Here is a 23,494-nt window from a genome sequence, read left to right on the forward strand (position 1 = left end):
TAGAAGTGACAAAAATGAAGTTCAGGAATTGCATTGTCCCTCCCTCCGAAAATGAACGAAGTTCGCTTATTATATCGCTTATATGTGACTTTGTGCAATTGTCTCTAACATGGAAAGAAGATTAAGGTTAGCAGCCAGAAATTGTTAAGATTTCAGAAAAAAACACAGCAATTTGAATAATCTCACAGACTATGTCCACATGACTAGAATCATCCCAGGTTAATTTTTATCTTGTGTTCCTGATGAAGTGTACCCGATATTGCCTGGAAGTGATATTCAAATTGTCTGTCCTGTTATCTTTACCAAGACATGCCTTTTAGGAATTACTGTAAACCTGCATATTTTCACTAAAGACTTATTTTCGCTGGAAAACAAAAACGTAAAAATAAGTAGTGACTAAAATGCCTTCCTGCACATGAACACAATGCACCTGTCTGGTAATTAGGTCTTTGAGAACTTGCTGAAGACTGTAAAATTACAAAATTTTGTAGGTTAGTGAAAATATCTAGGTTTACAGTAGATAGGATGCAGGTGATGTCAATAATGTGACCATGTGATTAGAATAAACTCAGAGGGTTGAACTGTACCATGTAAACATGACTACGTACCATATTCAATGTTGCTGAAATCGAAATCTGATTTCAGGTTTGAATATATATGTCGACCATTTTACAGCAAAATGGCAGACGTTGTAGGGGTTGTCGGTGGCTGAGTGGTTAAACCACTTGCCGCTTACCACTGCGGTTAGGGTTCGAACCCATTCAGGGTTTGTATTCATTGTACATGTACTAACATAGTTTCTTAACACATTCCAACTTCAACCCATTCAGGGTTTGATTAAAATTTACCACGCTGTAAGTAAGAAGAGTGTTGTTCAGTTTGACTCTACCGAACAACGCAGGTTTTCAACGGGTACTCCGGTTTCCTCCTGCACTAACACTGAACCAAAGGAGCGTATAAATGGGACTATAGCTCCCGTTGGTTATCCGATAATTTATTTATTTTATATATTTATTTATTAAGCCTTCACAAGAAGAGAAACAAAAAAAACACAATTCATGACAATTGTACAATACAATATATTAAAATTTCATCAACAACATGCTAAGAATTTGACAACTCTGTGGGTCCTTCGCATAGAAAAGCTGACAGACATTGTCTGTCAACCCATCTAACATGAGATGTTTTCATATATCTTAAGACAGATTTAGAATGATAAATAAATTAGTAAATAAATGAATAAATAAATAAATAAATAAAAATGAAAAGTGAGCAAAATCTCTACATGACTTTATTCTAGGCTATGACGAGGCTATCACTTCCCTCATAAATTGAAACGTTCCCATGCTTAAAGCATTTGTGGTAAAGTTTAAACTTAGAGAGTGCATATAGCTGAGGTTTTCTCTCATCAATTTTCACGATATACACAGAGAAGACGTGATTTCACATAGAGAAGTTATGCATTGCCGGCTTGCAGTGACCAATGAATTGACTCGTGTATAGATCAGTGTTATCTGACGTGATTGCGAAGCAACTACAGAATGGTAAGGGAGAATGTAACTCGAGAGTACATGTTTTTTCTCCACTGCCTGTTTCCCTCTGACTACACCAATGAAGTGATGCCAAGTTGTTATCTAGCATTGTAGACAGGAAGTGCCTGAGGGCGATATTCAGGTATCGATACTCCAATTATGGCTGTGTGTCAATGCAAGGACAAATCACAGCAAGCAGAGTACACAAGCAGTCTAACACACTAGTAGAACATTGCATTCGCTAAGTGCTTCTGTTACTTCTTATTAAGACACACTTATAAGTGTTGCTATGGTATCTATGATAGTACATTAGTTGTTATTTTTGGCACTGGATTTATTTTAGCTAAATCTGTGCAAAAGGTCTTTCCACAGAAATATATGCACACTGAATATTCATGATCCTAAGAGCCTACTTCCTTCAGATGAAGTCATGAATATGCATTGTTCATGTAATAAATATTCATGATGCTAAAGAGCTTCCTTCCTTCAGATGAATATTCATTACCATTCAATGTATACCTCTACTGAATATAATCATGTCTGCTAAGATCCTTGAATCTGTGAAAGAAAAGTAAAAGTGAAAAAGAGTTTCAATTTGATGTTTCAGTTTGACCCTACCGAACAACACAGATTTTCAACGGGTACTCCGGTTTCTTCCTGCACTAACACTGAACCAAAGGAGCGTATAAATGGGACTATAGCTCCCGTTGGTTATCAGATAATTTATATATAGCTAATGAATATAATCATGTCTGCTAAGATCCTTGAATCTGTGAAAGAAAAGTAAAAGTGAAAAAGAGTTTCAATTTGATGTTTCTTGGCAACCAAGCGAACATTACATGATGTGAAATGAAAATACAATAATTATTTCCTTGAGTCTGTGTTCTCTTTTAAATTTCTACTTGAAACCCAATGTGAAACAACGTGCATAGACCAAATGTTTTAAACTCATTGAATGGCAAAAAAACTTTAAAATGTTGACAAAGTTTATGAATTCAGTTTCTGAGTCTATGTAGTGATTTGTCATCATACATGTAACAGGTACTTTAAATAGTTACAGAATAATTTTCTGTATATCAACTACTTTTTTGACTGTTTTCATTGGATGTCATGGTAATTGTCTACACATGAAACAATATGAGGCTGAATCTGAGACTAGTCTCAAGTTGGCAGCCAATCTGAGTCTGCTGAATCTGAGACCAACTTTCTACATAATACTGAAAACACACTTATTGAAATAATCAACTACTTCCGTAGTTGAGTATTTTAATAATCTCTGTTTTGTCGATATGCCAATCAGTTTAAACATAACCATTAGTGTGAATTATTTGGTGAATTCACACGTTTTCATTTTAATTACTAATTTACATCAACTAGCCATTTAGTTTACAGTTGATTGACTTGGCACTAATGTGTATATTGATGAAATAAATCAAGATCTACATGGCTTTGTTGTATTATAAAACAGAATGAAAAGTTCAATGTACTTTTTAACTCCGCTGTCACCGACAGCTAAGCAGAGCTGAAGGGTTAGTTTGATTCCCTGTTTGCGTCCGTCATCCGTGCGTCAACTTCTCCGTCTGTCAACTCTCCTCTAAAACCACATGGTCAATTGACCTGAAATTTGTTGTGTAGGTGTCATTTGATGAGCAGATATAAGTTTGTTCAAGATATATTGACTGGGTCATTAATATGCAAATTAGTTCTAAAAATAGAAGTTTTGGAAAATCTTCTTAGATAGAAACAAAATTTGTTGTGTAGGTATCTTGTGATGAGCAGATATAAGTTTGTTCAAGACAAATTGCTTGGGTTGTTAATATTCAAATTAGGGGTAAAAATAGAATTTTTGTAAAATGGTGACTATAATAATAAAAGTGCAATATTTTACCAACTTTCTGTGTGAAATGTGTTCTATAGTGTGTGCGAGTCATCATATGAAACCACTAACCACTTTGTTACTTTGCTAAAACAAAAAACTACATAGTGGAAGAGCTGAACAGCAGAACCACTTCTACATATGTTATAAAAACAAAAACGAAAACGAACAAAAAACCAGCAGAGATATAATTCTGACCAATAGGTCGCTTGTTGTTTAAATCTCAACATGGCATGTATATTTCTTTGTTTTGTGTGTTGCTGAGTGAATTGTACAGTGTCATGTTTCCATGGCAACAGTAAGTGTACACTGATGTTCTTTCTGTAAAAGTGATTGAATTTGCAGTGGTGAATTTGCAGAATAGTGCATATTATGATAAGAGGCGAGGTCAATAGTACAATGTAGCTTACGGGGGGGGGGGGGGGGGGGCACTTTAGTTCTCCTCCTACAAAGTCAATTTTACTTTTAATGGCTATGTTTGTACCCCTAAATGCAAATATTTCTAAAAAAAGGTCCTTATTAATTCAAAAGATCAAAGTGTCAATTCTAATAGTGGAATAGTGTAGTAGTGTTAGTCCTTCAAGTCTACAGGTAGGCTAGAGTTAGGATAGTGGAACAGTGTGGTAGTATTAGTCCTTCAAGTCTACAGGTAGGCTACAGTTAGGATAGCTGAAATAGTGTAGTAGTGATAGTCCTTCAAGTCTACAGGTAGGCTATAGTTAGGGTAGTGGAATAGTGTGGTAGTATTAGTCCTTCAAGTCTACAGGTAGGCTACAGTTAGGATAGCTGAAATAGTGTAGTAGTGATAGTCCTTCAAGTCTACAGGTAGGCTATAGTTAGGGTAGTGGAATAGTGTGGTAGTATTAGTCCTTCAAGTCTACAGGTAGGCTACAGTTAGGGTAGTGGAATAGTGTAGTAGTGATAGTCCTTCAAGTCTACAGGTAGGCTACAGTTAGGATAGCTGAAATAGTGTAGTACCCCCAGTAGTAATAGTCCTTCAAGTCTACAGGTAGGCTACTGATAAATAGATTCATCAGAAGCAAGGTTAAAACAATATTATTCTGATAGCACAATTGAAAAATGAGATATGTGAGTAACATTCGTCAAAGCATGTTGATTGAAACAGGTTCAATGTACGTACGTACTATCTTTACAGTTGTCTTGTGAAAGGAAGTATAGAAAACATATAGTACAGTACATCCAACTTTAATAATATCTACATTCATAGATTTACAAATAATAAAAAAATTAATCCTTTCTTCAAGGGAAATGAAATTAATTTGTAACATGATAGACAGAAATCTGAGGTTCAAACCTAATTGGGTCGCTAAAGTCACTGTCCGGTTGGACACTGCCTATAAAGAGAAAACTACAAGTGCAATGTAAGGCTAACAAATACCTCTAGGTAATCAAAAGTTTATATCTAGCTGTTTTGATTAAACTTTCGTTAATACATTGGCAGTTTTTGTGTTAGCGTGGACCTATCACCCATTAGCTAGCAATACAACTCCTTTATGTCGGTCATAAGTCACCCTACCTTTAGTCAACCTCCCTTACTGAAAAATGGTATAGTCCAAGTGACTGAAGTACATAAGCCTAGGAATAACCCAAGTTTCCAAACCTCTGTCACTATCAATTGCAATCTAATGTGATGCAATATTGTCATACAATTAGAATTATGAAATGTAATTTAAATCAAATTACGATCATATCAGCTTGTTTGCTTTATAATTGTAATTTTAATCAAATAATGTACACAGACCGGCTTATTTGCTGTAATAATTGCGTCTGTGTATTACTATGCACAAAGGTCATTACTTTGCATATTATGTAGACAGTAGCAGATATGAAAACAATTTCATATCGATTAATTGGAGATGAAGTTAATTTCTAATATTGTCATTACAGTTTCTCTGAGATATTAGGCTAATTGCACTAGACAGTGTTGAGCTAGTTAATAATGCCTCACTTAGTGAAGTCACAGTTTCAGCCTTGGAACCAATACAGGAATAAGATACAGTAGCGTAGACATATTATGTAAATTTGTACAATTTATGCATCCACAAGCCTTGATGAAATTTTTTAGTGCTAAAACAGGAAGTGTTTGCCAGAAGAAGGGGAGGGGGGGGGGGGGGGGGGGGTTATGCTTATAAGGTATACTGGTATGTGCCACTAAAATGGTAACTTTTGCACCCAAAAAAATCCCTAAACATTGGTCAACATTTCATCTGAAAATTCACTAATCATGAATTTGATAACATCTTCCAGCATCAGAATAAAGGTAATTGACCAGATGATTGTGACTGAACTATGGGTCTGTTTTCGGACTATACATTGTTAGAGGTTTTAAACTTGGGCAACTGGTCCAAAAATACTCAGATCAAATCAATAACAATTAGGATGCACTAAGCAATAAATAAATAAATAAATAAATAAATAAATAAATAAATAAATAAATAAATACAAATGTAGTCATCTATCAACTAAAACTGTCAATCATTTGAAAAATAAAAGTTTTTTTTTAATAAGGTTACCATTCAAATTGTGTACAGCAACATTATAAGGGTGATCAAATTGTATAGCACCATATAACATATCAATAAAAAGTATAATGCCAAGGGGGCTATGGCTTAAAATGGAGAAGACTTGTAACAATTATAGTTTAACTTGCTCAGTGGCAACTTCTGTTAAATGTACTGTCAGCTGTATTGTTATTGTAATTCTATAACTGTTTAGTGTTACAACACAACTACTTGACAGTACGTTTAACAAAAGTTCTGTACCAAGACCCTTATATCAATTCCGCCTAAGTTCTGATCGATGGCACCGGAAAGTGAAAGTGGCATGAAACCAACGTATTTTACCTTGTTTAACATCTAACTTTGTGTTAAAGTTAAACATAGTGAATTCACAAGATATCCTTGCCCTTAAGGAGCAAGTGAAATCAATTATAAGGTCCCCTTGTTTTTCTTGGGGCTCTACAAATTATACAACACTTGTGCTAAAGTATTATGTATGTGTCTTGTTCTCATTTCCTTGATGGAACTATGCTATCGGGCTTCCCAAACCATAAGCAAACATGTAAACTGACATTTTCTACAACTTTCATTCGTTTGTGTATTCACAACACAAAGTAAATTTAATACAAACAATATATAGAGTCAAGAATAATAAATTTACTGTTCCTGTACTGAAAGCATTACTATCACTTAAGATTTTAACACTTACATGTAATTGATAAATGGCAGTAAATTGACTTTTCATTTCATTGTGTAAAATGCAGTTTAACAGCTTAAAATTGTAATGAATGGTACTTTGTGTGTCAGAGGTGAGAATGTCTAATGTTTAAATGTATCCCATGAGGTTGTATATCCATGAATTGTATGATAAGTGAACTTTGTAGAAATGCATAAATTAGCTTTTAGCATAATTTTGTAAATGCATGGATAATTCAGTTAAAAAAGTTAGAAACTGGCATTATTTGTTCTGGGAAATCAAACCAGTGTTATAGCAAAATGACTGGGAAGTTGAATTTTCTGTAAATTTATAAATTTGTATCAGGAAATTGATAATTACGATCCCTGAACATCTCTGAATGCCGACCCATTCCTGCTCAAGAAAAGTCATGGAAAAGTTTGACTTCCAAATTCGTGTGGGAAAATGTGTAACTAAATTCCTTGAATGTAAGGGAATTTCAATAGAATATATGATCTAATGAAGATCTGCAAATTTACAAGTTTGTGTTTCAATTAGGAACAATTATAGAATTCATAAAATGATGAAACAACAATATTGAGCCAGACAAATTTAAATTTCAAGTTTGTTTGGTGAGGTTTACTTTTCAAGATTACAACAAGAAAATAAATAATTGCGTGAATGAGAAAAATTCTGGAAAATAGCCCCCAAACTTCTTGGGCATAATAAATGTTAAGCATGTGATAAGTTAATCATGATGTGGATATTATTTTATATATCGGTGATTACTTGCTGGTGGTATTTGCAGTGCAATACCAAACACATGATTGCATAACATCATGCAAATGATATGCAAATGAGGGCACAATCATTCATTGTAAACAAAAGCGTGTGATCGCGCAGTATCATTTTTGCAGACGTTTGCTGTTTCCGATAAACATGTAGTAATAACACAGAACCAGATGCTGTATGATTTAAAGTATGGGTAATCTGAGGAATTTGCAGTTTTTTCTGCTTCACTTTCCCTCACTATGCTCATGATAGTATGGCTGCAGGAAAACTGCAAACACTCTTAAGACTTGTAAATACCCAGAGTACACCACACTTGCACTTGCATGTTATGGGGTTCTGTCAGAATGTTAAAACAGACCATTTTTCACTTTCAGAAATGTAGTCCGAGCCACCCAATAAGTGTACATGTAGTAATTCTATCCATGAGGAAAAATTTAAATCAGGCCAAACCAATTTAAAAGAAGAAAAAAAAAACGAAGTAGAATAGTCAGGTTATCAATGATTCAATCCTTTTTCATTTTTCTCTGCTGACTAATTGTGTAGTTTGAGAAATACTTCTGAAAAAACTTGCATCAGAATCAGAGAAATTTGTAGAATAACACACTCGCACACACAAAAAAAATGAAAATTAGAGAAGGTTCAATGTCATTGAACCCACTTATTTTTGAATGATAGTTTATTGGAACCATATAATTTATTTTGTGTGGCCACATTGGGATAAAGTCTGAAATTCTCAGTGTAGTACAATGTGTTTAGCTGAGCAACAATCCCCTTCTTATTACACTGATCTTGACAATAATCTAATCAACTGCTGAGTGTACTCGACACCCCTCAAGTCAGTGGTAATCAGTAAATTAGGTACTTTGTACTTGTACATTATGCATGTAATCACTGCGCTATCAATTCATCAATCGGGAACTGAAAGGATGATAGAAAAGATGTCTCACCAGTATATCACTTGAGTCACAAATTGTTGTGTAAACCCCATTATACTATGCACAAGCCAATTGAACAAAAAATATGGAATTTATACTCTGGTGGTTCTACATACATGTATGTCATGACAACACATGTCTATGTCACAACAACACAAGTCTATGTCACTGGTTCTACTGTGTTCAAAATATGAGTTAAAATGTTCAACATTGCCATTACTTGCCCCGATTTTTCTTTGATATTACTGCATTTTATTTTAAAAATCCAATACCCATTTGCCATCTATATGGCTACGTTAACTTTAACTTAAGTTGGAAAAAATAGAAAATAGTGACAATTCTGAAAATCTTTAACCAATGATTTAGATCCGTATAGTTGTCATAAATTCCATATTTTCTGTTTGAGTGCATACAACTTTAATAGCTTGATCATGGTATGAATGTGAATATACATACATTGTAGTATATATTTAGAAACGCATAACCATACTAGGAGCAGGAAATTATACCCATCAATATTTCAATAGAAAAAGGCCAAAGGGTCATGACCATGTAATAAATATTTGAGCTTAAAAGGAGCGGGTTATTAAATACAATAACTGTTATTTCCCCACCATTAAAGCAGTACCATGCATTTAAAATGTCATATTAATGGTACTTTATTGACAGAACCATATATCTTCATATTATACAATACGTTTTTCTTTGTATGCGTACTAGTAGGTAGCATTCGAATAGAGATATAGAGAATTGATTTATTTTGGAAGGCTTTGTGAGAATGTACAAATCATATAGTAAAATATACATAGCATTTGAATAGAAACGTAAAATACATTTTATTCATTGTTTTGGTGTTCCGTATGTACATGTACAGTATAGTTTTCGTGGTGGTATGTATGTTATGAATCAGAAATACATGACTGTACAGACACTGTTGTAGTGCCCCATTCCAATAGGAAAATGAGCTCAAAGTGTTCTAGAATCAAAATTGTGTAACATGCATTCTAATTGGCTAATGTTGTTGACGCATTTTGTGTCATTTCAACAGCTGTAGACAAAATGGCAGCACCTGTAAGTGGCACATTTGGCAATGCGATTTCTTCCAAAACGTGGACATTTCTTGAGCATTATTCTTCCTTCACAATCAAAGAACACATGTGTAACAATTTTGAACATCTTCGGAACTCATCAGAAAAGTTTCTGCCCGAATTTCATGATACAAGTACAAGTTCACATATTTATGAATACGAAATACATGTACAGTACACTGTGCATCAGGATGTGTTTATGATTGATGGTATTTCAGTCCTGTAGCATAAAAGAGACAAAAATTCTAAATCATCCGAAAATTGTCACTATCAGAAAACAAGGAAAATATGTCAAATAGTTTTGTACACCAAAGTTCTATTTTGTATTAGTTCCAAAATCAGAGCATAGATAATTTACCCAGAGTATATTTCAGTATAAATTGCTCTGCCTTATTTAGCTGTTAGCTTATATTTCAGTTAAATTGCTCTGCCTTCTGCAGCTGTTATTATATGTGGGTCAATGACGTAGACTTGTCGTATGGACTGTAGGAGGATGTTGTTTACTACCGGTATTTCCATCCCCTCAACCCTGTTAAGTGACGGCTGTTTGATCTTGATGGCTCCTTTAACTGATTCGCCTTTAATGCAATGATCCTCACAAGTGATAACCAGTAGTGTTGTCAGGGTTGATCGAGTGCCCAAACTTCTTAAAATGTTCGGTGTTTTGTACTCGGAACTAATACCTCTATGATTCTAGTGCAGGAAAACAACGTTTTTGGTTGCGTCAATGTTCTTGGTACAAAGTGTACAGTCATATAACTTCCTCATCACAACTCTTTCAAATCTTGAATGTGAAGGTTGATCAAGAGATAAAACTAATGAATTTTTTTTTAAATATTCTAAACTCCCCACTCCTGAGTTTAGATCAGTGGAAAGTGTGCAATGTTATCATGTCACAATATTAATTTTTTGAGAAATTTGCCGTTTTTTTTAAAAAGATCATTTTTTTGCTTGGTCAAGATATCAAAATAGTGAGTTAAAAAAAGGGGGTTCTCACTCCTGAGTCTAAAATCAGTTGGAAGTACATGTTATGTCACAAAGGTAATTTGTTGAGAAATTTTTTGCATTTTTAAAAAAGGATAGTATTTTTGTTTGGGTTGGGTTTAGGTCATCAGAATCTACAAATGAAAACATTGTAGAAATGAAATAGCTTGTTGCCATCTGAATGTTATTTTGATGTGCCTTGATTGTCAACTCTACTTTGTTTGTTCAAGTAATGAGAATTTTTAAGTATGTATGAAACTGAGTCAAATGTAAACCTTTTTATCGTTTGAGAAAAATAGACTAAAATTAGTTCAATATTGATTACAATATATGAATACTAAATACCATGACAGATATTGAACTGTTTCTTTCATCTTCCCTAAGTAACAAAATAGATTGATCTGTCTTTCAATACTTACTTGTCCACATCACTTCTATTTTTATGAAATTAAATGTCACATTTAGACCTAGCCATAGGAGACTTACATTATAACTGTGTATGTTTTTCGACTAGACTATATAGCAGATTTCCGGTTATTAAACACATCAATAGCAATATTGAGTGAGGGTTATTTTTGCCAGCTAATATATATTATTGCACTCATTTTCATTAGTTATGGGTGACAGACAATCTATGTTTCAAATCACCTTGGAAGTAGTCATCCACAAGGTGATAAAGCTAATGTGTGCATATATAATGAGCTGGCATCATGAGCAAAGCATGCTGGGTAGCTGTTGCTACTGTAAGCTATAGTTATTGAAAAGTAGCGTGTCAGGTAAAACTACCTGTGTTAGCAGTCAACAGTGTTCTCTTTTCACTTGTCAGGTGTGCCATTGTTAGCTGAGACAGCGTGATATTGAGGTCCAAACTGGATACAGACAGTAGAAGGTAGGTGATTTTGAAGTGTTTTTAGTGAATAATTTCAGCTAAAATTAGCCAGAAATTGGTTATTTTGGAGTGGAAATTAGCTTCAAGCAGGTGCCCAAGGTATGAATGCCATTTATCCATATGTAAGTAATCGTGTAGTCATGAAAGCACCATTCAAATGGCATTAAATATGACATTCATGAAAGAGCTGAAGCACTCGGATCACCATGTAACTGTGTGTTTATCCTCTCTCTGTGTACGATGTACATGTACTTGTAGTCCAAATGCTATTCATTGAAGAGTATTGTTTGGATAGCCTGTTGAAAATGAAATCCTATGTTTAAAATAGGAGATTGCTTGATGTTGATGGACTAGATAAGCTTGATAATGTTACTGTGTCACAGTATGACATACATGTATGCGTGTACACAATAGCCTTGGTCATCATCCTTAACAAAATATGTAAATCTCACTTAATCCATTTTGTGAATGAACATGTCAAAATTATGAAACATGGAATACAAAGAAATGTGTATGTGCATAATTGATCATTCTCTTCATGGCCTATTTTATGAGATGTCAAACATTATTATAATGGTAAAACTGACAGTGGTCATATCAGTAAAGGCATTATGTGATAAATCATTTTGGAAAACATACATCCGTCAAAAATGCAGGTATTTTCAAATATATTTTCAAAATATGCCATTTTGGCGTTATAAGTCCTGAAATTGTTTATATGAATATGCCTGCATTGGATTTATTTATTGAATAGCAATATGAATGAAATAATTACAAGGGAGGATAGTCTTACAATATGATAAATCAAGTCAGATTATTTATGTCAGTGTTACTTTTTGTTATCGTTTTGTATACATAGTAATCATTCGTGCACGGTCATCATTTTGTTTCATTTTGGCTTCAGAATTAATTTGATAATATGATATTGATAATAAAAAGGATGACAAATTAATCGAATTATGTTAATTATGTTCAGATATGTATTTTATCAAATTCACAATATGAGGATGGCTTGTGTGCGTTCCACTAGCAGATTTGATAATGCTTCCATAAATAAAAACTAGTTTGTAATTTTCAGTACAACCATTCATACAAGGCTCATAGCTTTTTTTCATGAAACATCAAACATTCTCCTCAAAGAAGGTCACAAGAGGATTGACACAGGACATGATTCTTGTGCTTTGACATTTAGACAAATGTTTTATGTGATCAATCATTTTCAGATAACTGACAAAAAGAGTGATTTTAAGGTATTATCATCACTCATGTTGCTCTGTAAACTATTTTAAGTGTTCCATCCCATTTCAAGATTAGTTAGGCATAGATCTCTTCAAAATTTATTTAAATTTTTTCAAAAGCTACATGCAATTCAAATGCAACAATTTGTGGTTTATTATATATGAATTTATACAATGTATATCACATATATATATATGTGTGTGTGTCAGCAACAAATAATGTTTTTCAATGTACATTTTAAGGCAGGTTTACAGTTATTAATAAAATTAGAATTAAAAAAGATGAATTTCAAAATAATTTAAAACAGGAATTTGTGTTACATTTTATATATTCGTGAAAATGATTTTGTCTGAAGTGTTGTGCTAAATAGCCCCAACACAGATAAATAACATGCCTGTATTGTCATTTATACTAGCTTGTAAATTTTTAAGAGAAACTTAAATTTAAAAAGAAATCAAAATTAAACCAACATATGAAAGGAATTTTAATGTTACATTTTTCTTAATTTACTAAAATTAGTTTGTGTTGTAAATGCAAAAATGTATGGTATGTATATACAATTGGTAAAGCACATACTGTCTTTCAAATGTTTGCTTAGATGGAGAACAGATAGAAAAAATATCATGAACTAGAACTGTTCATTTTTATAATCAAAATTTTCTTTCATATTATGAATGGAATGGCTAGATACAAGAGTCAGATAGTGTGCACATTGAGAATTGAAGTATTTTTGTCATTTCACAGAGTGTTTGATAGTGCTAAATAATGTAGCATTTGCTGCAGGAATATCTTAGACAATATGGCTCATACATAGATAGCCATTTCCTTTGGTTGCCGTTGGCTACAGTCCTGGTTGGTAAACCTTCCCTTTTGGATTGAATTTTTTGACATTTCATGAAAAGCCCAAAAGCTGTCTGAACCCCTGTGATTATTTTGATATATTTGGAAGTAAACTGACAGCATTTGAAGAAAAATAACTTTGTAACATTGGGACTCTCAGGATTTTCTTTAGTTATTTTAAAATATTAAGGTAACATATATTCAGCAGCCATTTTGTTTGCTAGAAAGGGATAATATTCACATCGTTTTGACCACTATTGCAAATTTCTGTGTGGTGACCCCAGATTTTTTTCTTGATATGAATGGGAATGCATGGGAGTTTTCCAGAACAGAATAACTGGAAATGCATAAGACATGCATATACAATTACAGGGCAGATACTATAACCATTTCTTTGTACAGCTAGCAAAATACTGTAAACCAAATTAGTACATTGTGTTCATGTTCAAGAAGGCATTTTATTTTTATTCACTCGTGGTTTTGTGTTTTTGTTGTCCAGCGAAATAAGTGAAATTAAGTGTTTAGTGAAAATATTCTAGATTTTAATCTCGAATTTGTCATGAATAGTAAAAATGCTGTTACAGTATAATAACAATCACCACTTGTCAAAATTGCATAACACACTAGCGTTTGCATGATGTGGTTCAAAAACTGACAAAGAGTAGGTTTTAGTCATGAGAGCATTACAGTCAATAGTCTCACCAATCAATAAAATATATTGTATTTTAAAAGTATGTTACTGTTTGAATAGGCAACCAACGAGTATACACTGGTGTGCTATGTCAACTTACTGATAAATTGCATTCTGGAGTAAAATACCTATTTCCTGGCAATTTTAACAGATGTTTGATCTGTTTTTCAGTTCAATTGGAAGTGCTCTTCTTAAAACAAATGTAATAAAATGTAATTATTTAATGAACGATTGTGTAATTTACGTTGATATTTTATTTCTGTTTGTTGTTGATGGATTGTTATTTTTCACCCATTTGCCTGCTTTAAAAATATATTAACGACACATTTATATCATTATTTTGTAATATTGTTTTAGCAAAGTTTAACTTTAATAGTACTTCAGTATGTCAAGGAATTATTGTCAAATTCTAAGGAAAATGTCTATCTATATAAAACTATTTTACATGCCTTGTGTATATTTGTAGTAAAAAGCACTCTGCAAGCTTTTTGAATTTTGACCTGAACAAAACGGTAAAGAGTGAAAGAATCACACACAGAGAAAAAAACTATGATTCAAATTTGAAGTACAGATAGAAAAGAATCAACAATGGCACAAGACAAATAAAAACAATCAATTTTATTATTATATGCAATAAAGATATACAGAACAAAAGTTTGAATGTGGGACAGACAGCAAAGTGACAGCGTAACATGATCATGACAAAACACAAGAAAATCATACACGCACAATAGTGGTGTGAATGTAGTTTGCTTAAGTCATGTTGGGGGGTGGGGGGTGGGGGTGGTTTGTTATGAAGTTAAATGAAAAATAGAAGTCCAGTACTCTCTGCTAATATCTTAACTCTAGTCAAATATGTATTGTTATAATGGCTGATATACTTCAGATATTCTTTGCCAATGTTTTTCTTTGTTCGGCTAAGGGAATTATGACTGATATAAGGGGCCTTGTCACTCCAAGTTGCTAGACGAGTAGTGACAAACCCTTAGGTCATGAGTATTTTCTGGCTGAATGAAGAAATATATTGGGGAATAATATAATTAGACCTCCTTCAGCATAATTCATCAAAAGTTGTCAAAAATTATGGCGATTTGGAAAGTTTTTACTCATATTTCGATCACCACTGAACCAGCTAGTGACATAGGCATGGGTTGTCATGACATAGGACGACCAGAGTATGTAATCCATATTTTTATGTTCAAAGACAATAACTTGGCTTGAGTATGGTATAACTGGTATGCTACAGTACATAAGAAACTGTACAACCAAACCAACCCAGACTACGACCCCTAAGGGGGAAAAACTTTACATACAATCTATAGGTATTAATATGACTGCAACATTCTTCAACAGACACTGAGTCATATCATTACTTGAAAGATAATTAAAAGTGTACCCATCAGTTCAATCTCCAGACACATGAATAATTAACGATTTTTTAATGAAAACATACATTGTAGATAGATAGTATACTTTAAACCTGGACATTTTCACTCAAAACTTATTTTCGCTTATTTTGCTGAAAAACAATGACGTAAAAATAAGTAGTGATTAAAATGCCTTCTTGTAGATGAACACAATGTACCAGTCAGGTAATTAATAGTCTTTGGGCATCAGTTGAAGACAGTAAAATCACAAAATTTTCTAGTAGCGAAAATATCTAGGTTTACTGTACCTTAAATACTGATAACTTATAATTGTTATATATAAGTATGTGTACCATGTTGCAGCAACTTTGACAAATATGTATATTCAGTTTACTTCTGAAATGTTTACTAAAAGATTGTAGTTTTTATATGCATTGATTATGTTATGTACTTGCTGTGAATTTGCTTTCAAATGGAGTTTTGTTGCTCAAACATGGCGGACAGGATGAAGTTTGTTATCTTATATACAGTGTCATGTGTCAACTCACATATCTCCTTGTAGAGGTAACCAAGCTGCTCAGCCTACTTCTAAAGTCTGAGGACATTAAAAAGTGCATTAAAGCCACTCATGATGACTTACTGTCAAAATAGTATGATAATTGTCTGCTGCCAAACGTAGAACAATGTTTTATGTCTTAATTGACACGTACATGTAAATGTGAAAAATATCCATGTGCATGAGTCAACATAAAAGTTTATAAATACTACCATTAAAAGGATTGGTATAGAAATAAAGAAGCTGCCAAATACATGCAAGTACACAGTCCTTAAAAGTCTTTCATAAAAATGCTCAAGGTGATGAGTATTAATATTTGGTGAAAACTACATTGACTAGTCTGCAACCTTTAACTTTTGTTGAATAAGAAAGATCGCCTCGGTATAAACAAAAATGTTCACCTGTCCAACTTGGTAGATGAGGATCGACTACCAGGTGAGATCAAAAGCTCAATGGTTTGCTACTTATTACTCGTTTTTATACAAATCTTTGCAATATTCACATTTTTGACCTGCAAACAAGCCTGCTACGTGATGTGATGTACATCCAGGCATAGCACACTACAGTTAAAAACCTCAGTTTATGTCTCCATCACATCTCCATAGTCTGTTTCATGTACCAGTACAGTGTGTAGGTGCACTGAAATCTGAGAGACTGTGTCGGCATAGCAACTGTTGCTGGCCTACATATCCTATGAAGTACGTAGTGTATACTTACAGGGTCAAGATATTACAAATTGAAGGCCAATATCCTGTGTTTTTGACAACACTTTCATACACATCTTGATTTCAAGCAGTGAGACGTTTACACTTAGTCATCACTGACAGTGGTCTCAATATTAAGGTAAACTGTGTTTCTCTATTTCCTTAGCAGCTATTGGCATGATGAAACAGGAACAAAAATGTGCTGGTAGCCAAGGCAATTTAATGCTTCTGATATGAAGAGATACTGTATATACTTTGTTAATAATCCATCCACTCAATATGTCTTCTATTTACTATTTAGTATTCCCATAAATTTGGATTGACTTGACAGCTAAGTATACATGCCTTTACCTCTAATGGGAAACAAGATTGTCAGTTTTCTTGTCCTATTTTGAGGGAACATATGTTTAAATTTATAACAACTTTTGTCTTGTTGTTAGGTAAGTGGAGTCTCATGCATTTAAACTATGATGTCATGAGCAGTGTGCCCTCTAAGCCAATAGGGAAATTGCAAACCCGCAATGTTGAATGTTGCATCATGGGAAATGTGATAATAAATACTAATGAATCGGTATTGTAAACAATACTGTACATTGTTTGCAACCACGAATGATCAATTCATAGTTACCCTGACAATTGTTGGAGGTTTTTTTATTGGTAGCGCCAGATTAGGTGTTATGATAACCACAGATAATCCCATAGTCCTTTGCGTCTGAGCATGCTCAGTCTGTATTGCAAGTTCCCTATTTGACACACCACTGATGCATACAGTTTCTAGTGATGCACTAAAATATGGTGTTCCCCTATCTATTACTATGTGGTGACTCACAAGAAGTGTCAGTCTTTCTCATTTTGACTCACAACCACAAAATTTGGCTATCATTAGAGAGTACACTGGTCACGAGTATAGTATGGCCAAGTTAATTTGGCTGTAGTCAATGTGTAAGCTCAACATATGTAAATATTTCATAACGTATTCTCAAGTCATTTCATCATCTGTTAGAATTATTAGACGTATTAGGCATATTCTTGTGTAAAATCATACACCATAACATTTGACCTTTGAACTTTAATTTAGTTTCTGTTTGATATTCTAGGTGCAAGATATGACATCATGTCTGTCTATTAAAATGAATATGAAATAACATCCTGATGAAAGCACACGAATTATGAACGGATGAAAAACCTGGAAAATTAGCAATTTAGCTGGTTATTAAATGACATGTGATGCAGTGCACGGAACAGTACCCCCCATATTTATTATAAAATATAGTCTTTTAGATACATATGAAATATTGTATAGATGAAAGAACACACAATTGTGAACGGATAAAAAAATTGAAATTTATCTATTGACATGGAAAAATATGAAATGTAACACAATGCTTCATCTTTTTCTGACGTATATTATTTTAAAGGTTTATGAAATATTATATGGGATAAAATAACAATTATGAAATTGTAAAGAAAGGGAAAATTAATATATTGATAATTTTGAGTTGTGTGTTATTCAACATGGAATACAATGTATGAACTGACACATTACTTCTTTACTTGAAGTATTTTCATTGACTCAGAGTTGCATGTGAAATATACAGGATGAAATAACAAAATTATGAAGAAGAAAAAAATGAAAGTTAATAATCTGTTATTCAAATAATGCACTAGCTGAAGTAAACAATATCTCATCTTTATCTTGAAGTATTTTTTCTTAGATGAAAATTAAATATTATTTGGATGAAATGATACCATTATTAAAATGATTACAAAATAGGAAAAATAACTAATTTGGGTATTCATTTGATCACATGGAATACAATGTAATTAACATGATATTTCACTTTCATTTGAAGTGTTTTCATTTAAGCTTCCAACGGAAATATCATATTTTAGAAAACGAAAAAGTTGGAAAATTAATAATTTAGTTGTCAGTTGATAAACATTACGTACAAGTATTCCTTATGTTTGAGTATTGTAATGCCTACAAAATATCAAACCATAGAATTATGAAACGATTTAAAAAAATGAAAATTAATAATTTGGCTGCATGTAATATTAATTCATAATGTACTATAATCGAATGATCAGCTACACTATTCTGAATTACATCGTTTCATACAGCAACTGAAATAACCAAAATATTGTTCTTCCATTTTGCTAAAGACATAAATCACCCTGAGTCTAGTATTACGTACTACCATCATATTGCAATGGCTATGTATTATAAAGGACTTAATTTTGTGTGTGATTGTACACAGGATAAGATAGTAAAAAGTCTGTAGGTCAATATTTCTTGAGCTGTCTGAGTCTCGTTTATTTAACATCATTATTCTACCGTCTGTGTTCTTGTGCATGGCAAATCAGTTGTAGTACTATAAATTATTACATATATATGTACCAGAAATTACTTGCACTGGTGTGTGCTCACATACTAGTCACTGGTATTTGCACTGCAGTGCTATACCGAAAATATAATTGCATACCTACATGCAAATGATATGCAAATGAGGATGTGATTGTTCGCTACACGTGTAATCACGTGATCACGCTGTATGATTTTTATGGAAATTTGCCTTTTCAGATAAACATGTAATAATAACAGAACCCCATTCCACGTGAGTTCGGGGGGGGGGGGGGGGGTATTTGCACTACACTCGTGAAAGTGCAGGCACAGAGAACACTTCAAGTACTCGTGTATATACCCCAAGTATGCCACACCTGCACTCATAATATTAATATGATAGCAAAAAAGGGGAGAAAAAGTATAAAAGTAATTCTACATTCAGCTATCTGAGTGTATTTTTCTTCTAAACACCATATATTATTTCAGTGAGTCTGACATTGAATTTAACATAATTTAATTTTATAATTGAAAAAGATGTTTCTCAGATTATAAAAAAAAAACATTTCTAAAGCTAACAAACGGGGAATAAATGTATTTTAAAAAACGATTCCATGTTTATAAACCTTCATAGTGGATATTTCTTTCATATTAAAAAATTGATTTGTACAGAAAAATGAAACAAGTGAAAATCATTAAATTTTGATAACATGAACCTTCAAGTTCTAACAGCTAAATCTAATCCCTTCTAGTATTAATCCATGTTCATGAGCTTATTTTAACTTACAAATTCGTGAAATTCCAAGGAAAGCGGATCAGACAATTTTTTCACTTTATCAAAGAAATAAAACCAGAACATCATTATGATTTCATCCCTAGAAATAAACAGGTAAAAATGAATACCATTAACAGGAAATTATGAAATTAATTATTGATATTTTCATTACATCATAAAGCCATTCATTATCCAACTTACGTAAAATACCAGTATGCAAATATGGAACAACTCAGAGAAAAGGGTTATTAAGAGCAAGCCAATGCAATTATAATTCTTGTAATATCACTAATTGTGGCGGATGTTGTTTTAACATTTTAAAATTGATCTGTGTGTATAGTTTGCCTGAATGTATTACATTGTTTTTTGAGTCAATACACCCACTGCACTCATTATAATACATGTGTATATAATGTTGCCAATAATCTTTTCACCATTTTGTTTGACTGGATCAGTTTTAATTTGGCAAATTGAGCTCCTAAAATTAGGCATATGTCTTTTATATGGATAGACTTGAGCCTTTATGAGTTGCAAACAAAGGTACCTTACATGTAAATTACACCTTTTTCTGTCATTTGATCAGTCATATTTGCCAACCAAGCTCGTAAGATAAGGCTTGATAATGGTTGCAAAGAGAGCTCCTTAAATTAATCATTTGTCTTTCATTATATTATGTCATAAGAGTTGGTAACCGAGCTCCTAGAATTACTAAATTATGTCTCTCATTGGATGAGTGTAGTGAGTTGACTAACCAAGCTAATAAAATTGGGTATATGTCTCTCATTGGATGAGTCTGGTGAGTTGCCTAACCCATCTAATAAAATTGGGTATATGTCTCCCATTGGAAGAGTCTGATGAGTTGCCTAACCAAGCTAATAAAATTGGGGATATGTCTCTCATTGGATGAGTCTGGTGAGTTGCCTAACCCATCTAATAAAATTGGGTATATGTCTCTCATTGGATGAGTCTGGTGAGTTGCCTAACCCATCTAATAAAATTGGGTATATGTCTCTCATTGGATGAGTGTAGTGAGTTGCCTAACCAAGCTAATAAAATTGGGTATATGGTATATATCTCTCATTGGATGAGTCTGGTGAGTTGCCTAACCCATCTAATAAAATTGGGTATATGTCTCTCATTGGATGAGTCTGATGAGTTGCCTAACCAAGCTAATAAAATTGGGTATATGTCTCTCATTGGATGAGTCTGGTGAGTTGCCTAACCCATCTAATAAAATTGGGTATATGTCTCTCATTGGATGAGTGTAGTGAGTTGCCTAACCAAGCTAATAAAATTGGGTATATGTCTCTCATTGGATGAGTCTGGTGAGTTGCCTAACCCATCTAATAAAATTGGGTATATGTCTCCCATTGGAAGAGTCTGATGAGTTGCCTAACCAAGCTAATAAAATTGGGTATATGTCTCTCATTGGATGAGTCTGGTGAGTTGCCTAACCCATCTAATAAAATTGGGTATATGTCTCTCATTGGATGAGTCTGGTGAGTTGCCTAACCCATCTAATAAAATTGGGTATATGTCTCTCATTGGATGAGTGTAGTGAGTTGCCTAACCAAGCTAATAAAATTGGGTATATGTCTCTCATTGGATGAGTCTGGTGAGTTGCCTAACCCATCTAATAAAATTGGGTATATGTCTCCCATTGGAAGAGTCTGATGAGTTGCCTAACCAAGCTAATAAAATTGGGTATATGTCTCTCATTGGATGAGTCTGGTGAGTTGCCTAACCCATCTAATAAAATTGGGTATATGTCTCCCATTGGATGAGTGTGATGAGTTGCCTAACCAAGCTAATAGAATTGGGTATATGTCTCTCATTGGATGAGTCTGGTGAGTTGCCTAACCCATCTAATAAAATTGGGTATATGTCTCCCATTGGATGAGTCTGATGAGTTGCCTAACCAAGCTAATAAAAGTGGGTATATGTCTCCCATTGGATGAGTCTGGTGAGTTGCATAACCCAGCTAATAAAATTGGGTATATATCTCCCATTAGATGAGTCTGGTGAGTTGCTTAACCAAATTAAATAAAATTGGGTATATATCTCCCATTAGATGAGTCTGGTGAGTTGCTTAACCAAGCTAATAAAATTGGGTATATGTCTCTCATTGGATGAGTCTAGTTGCTCACCGAGCTCCTAAAATATGCAAGTATATTTTCCTCTGTTACCTGAAAACATAAATTAAAATATATTACCGCTGTCCCTTGTTAATTACGTCACCACTTTCCTATATCATTATTTTGTAAAACCCACACGATGTCTCAGTTTACCTGTATCCAAATGGATTTCTGCAACAGATGTTGATTGTCTGAATTGACAGACTGTAGTATAAAAAATTATTTCTTTGCTGTTTATTAAAAGTATGAAAATTAATACATCTCAGTGATATAGAAGAAATTACCTGCAAATTGATGATTAAAATTGATTATCAAGGAAGATATTTTCAAAATTGTGAATTATTACTGTTACAAAAACATGGATGTAGGCTCACATGGTTTTATTGAAAATTGAAGTACTTTAAATTACATATTTTGTGAACTGTAGATGTTTTTGATATCGTACGAATCATGGTCAAAAGGTTACGTTTACTTTAATGGAGTTGCTATTCATAAAGAAATAAACTCTGCAGTGTTGTTGAATACCAGCAAATACCTGCAGAGCTGTATTGTGAGAACATGTGGTGAAAAACACAGCGTGGGTTTTATGGTTTTAAGTGACGTACATGTATGCGTACTTCTAAATAACAACATAGATTATAAATTAGACCCAGATTAGATATTCTGTCTACCTTGGATTTTAGGTTATTAGAATTGGGTGATAATTTACAAAGAAAATGCTGCTGAAACAAAATATTTTGTGGCACTTCCTTGGTATTTTGGTGATTACTCCAAGCAAAATGTATGTGGTTCTAATTACGCGCCTTTCAAAAATGTGTACGGCTTATATTTAACTTTTTCATATTTTTATCATTTTGGGCATCATATGCATAATGTCTCTATTTTTGTTTAAAGTTCATTTTCACTTAATTTTACAATGTATTTTCCAACCACTTAAAAGAATTTAAGATCAATAGAAAAAGTTGGGTTTGTTCAGGAAAATCACAATCTTTCGTCTGCTTGTCCTTAATGATATAGCTAATGCAGTGTATCAGCTGTAATCTGGATGTCGAAATTAGCCATGTTGTTACACGTTTTCCTAGAATGTAGAGTTAACGATTTGATAATCCCATACTCATAAATGTCACACCTCTGGCTTGGTTACAATTATTCAGTTTCTAGACATTTCTCTCTAGGCACAACAAGGGACTTAGCCTTAGCTAGAGCACCAGCTGCGAGACTTAATCACCGTGTACCTCAGCCAATCTTCCTTCATCCTGAATAGGTTTGAATAACGTACAGATAGAGTCATGTAAATCTGGCTGTTCACCTCAAAAGAAATGTTGTACATTGTCCAAATGATCTGCCATATAGCATCAGCGAACACATACTTTGATAAATTCACTCACCCATGTACATGTAGTCTAGATTTAACAAGTATATTGAATAAATCAGTATGTCTGTTTCTCATGGCAACAACATTTACCTTGACAACAGCCTCCTTTTATCTAAGAGGTCTGGTAACCCACCCGTACAATGCAATTTTGCTCTAGACAAGACGCACTTGTAATGTTTC

The 23,494-nt window shown here is 33.4% G+C and overlaps 1 protein-coding gene across 2 annotated transcripts in view; it reads left to right on the top strand.

The window, feature by feature from the left end:
• LOC144445460 (neurocalcin homolog) overlaps window positions 1-23,494 on the top strand; it is a 158,496-nt gene that overhangs the window by 61,337 nt on the left and 73,665 nt on the right. The window contains exon 3 of one of the 2 annotated variants that reach the window (XM_078135017.1): window positions 11,229-11,291. The gene's annotated coding sequence lies outside the window, so the exon portion shown is untranslated. Of the gene's footprint in view, window positions 1-11,177; window positions 11,292-23,494 lie in introns of those variants that run through there. The other variant, XM_078135018.1, reaches the window with a different exon arrangement.

The sequence above is a fragment of the Glandiceps talaboti genome, chromosome 14 (genome assembly GCF_964340395.1).
Source record: "Glandiceps talaboti chromosome 14, keGlaTala1.1, whole genome shotgun sequence".
NCBI classification, from domain to species: Eukaryota; Metazoa; Hemichordata; class Enteropneusta; family Spengelidae; genus Glandiceps; species Glandiceps talaboti.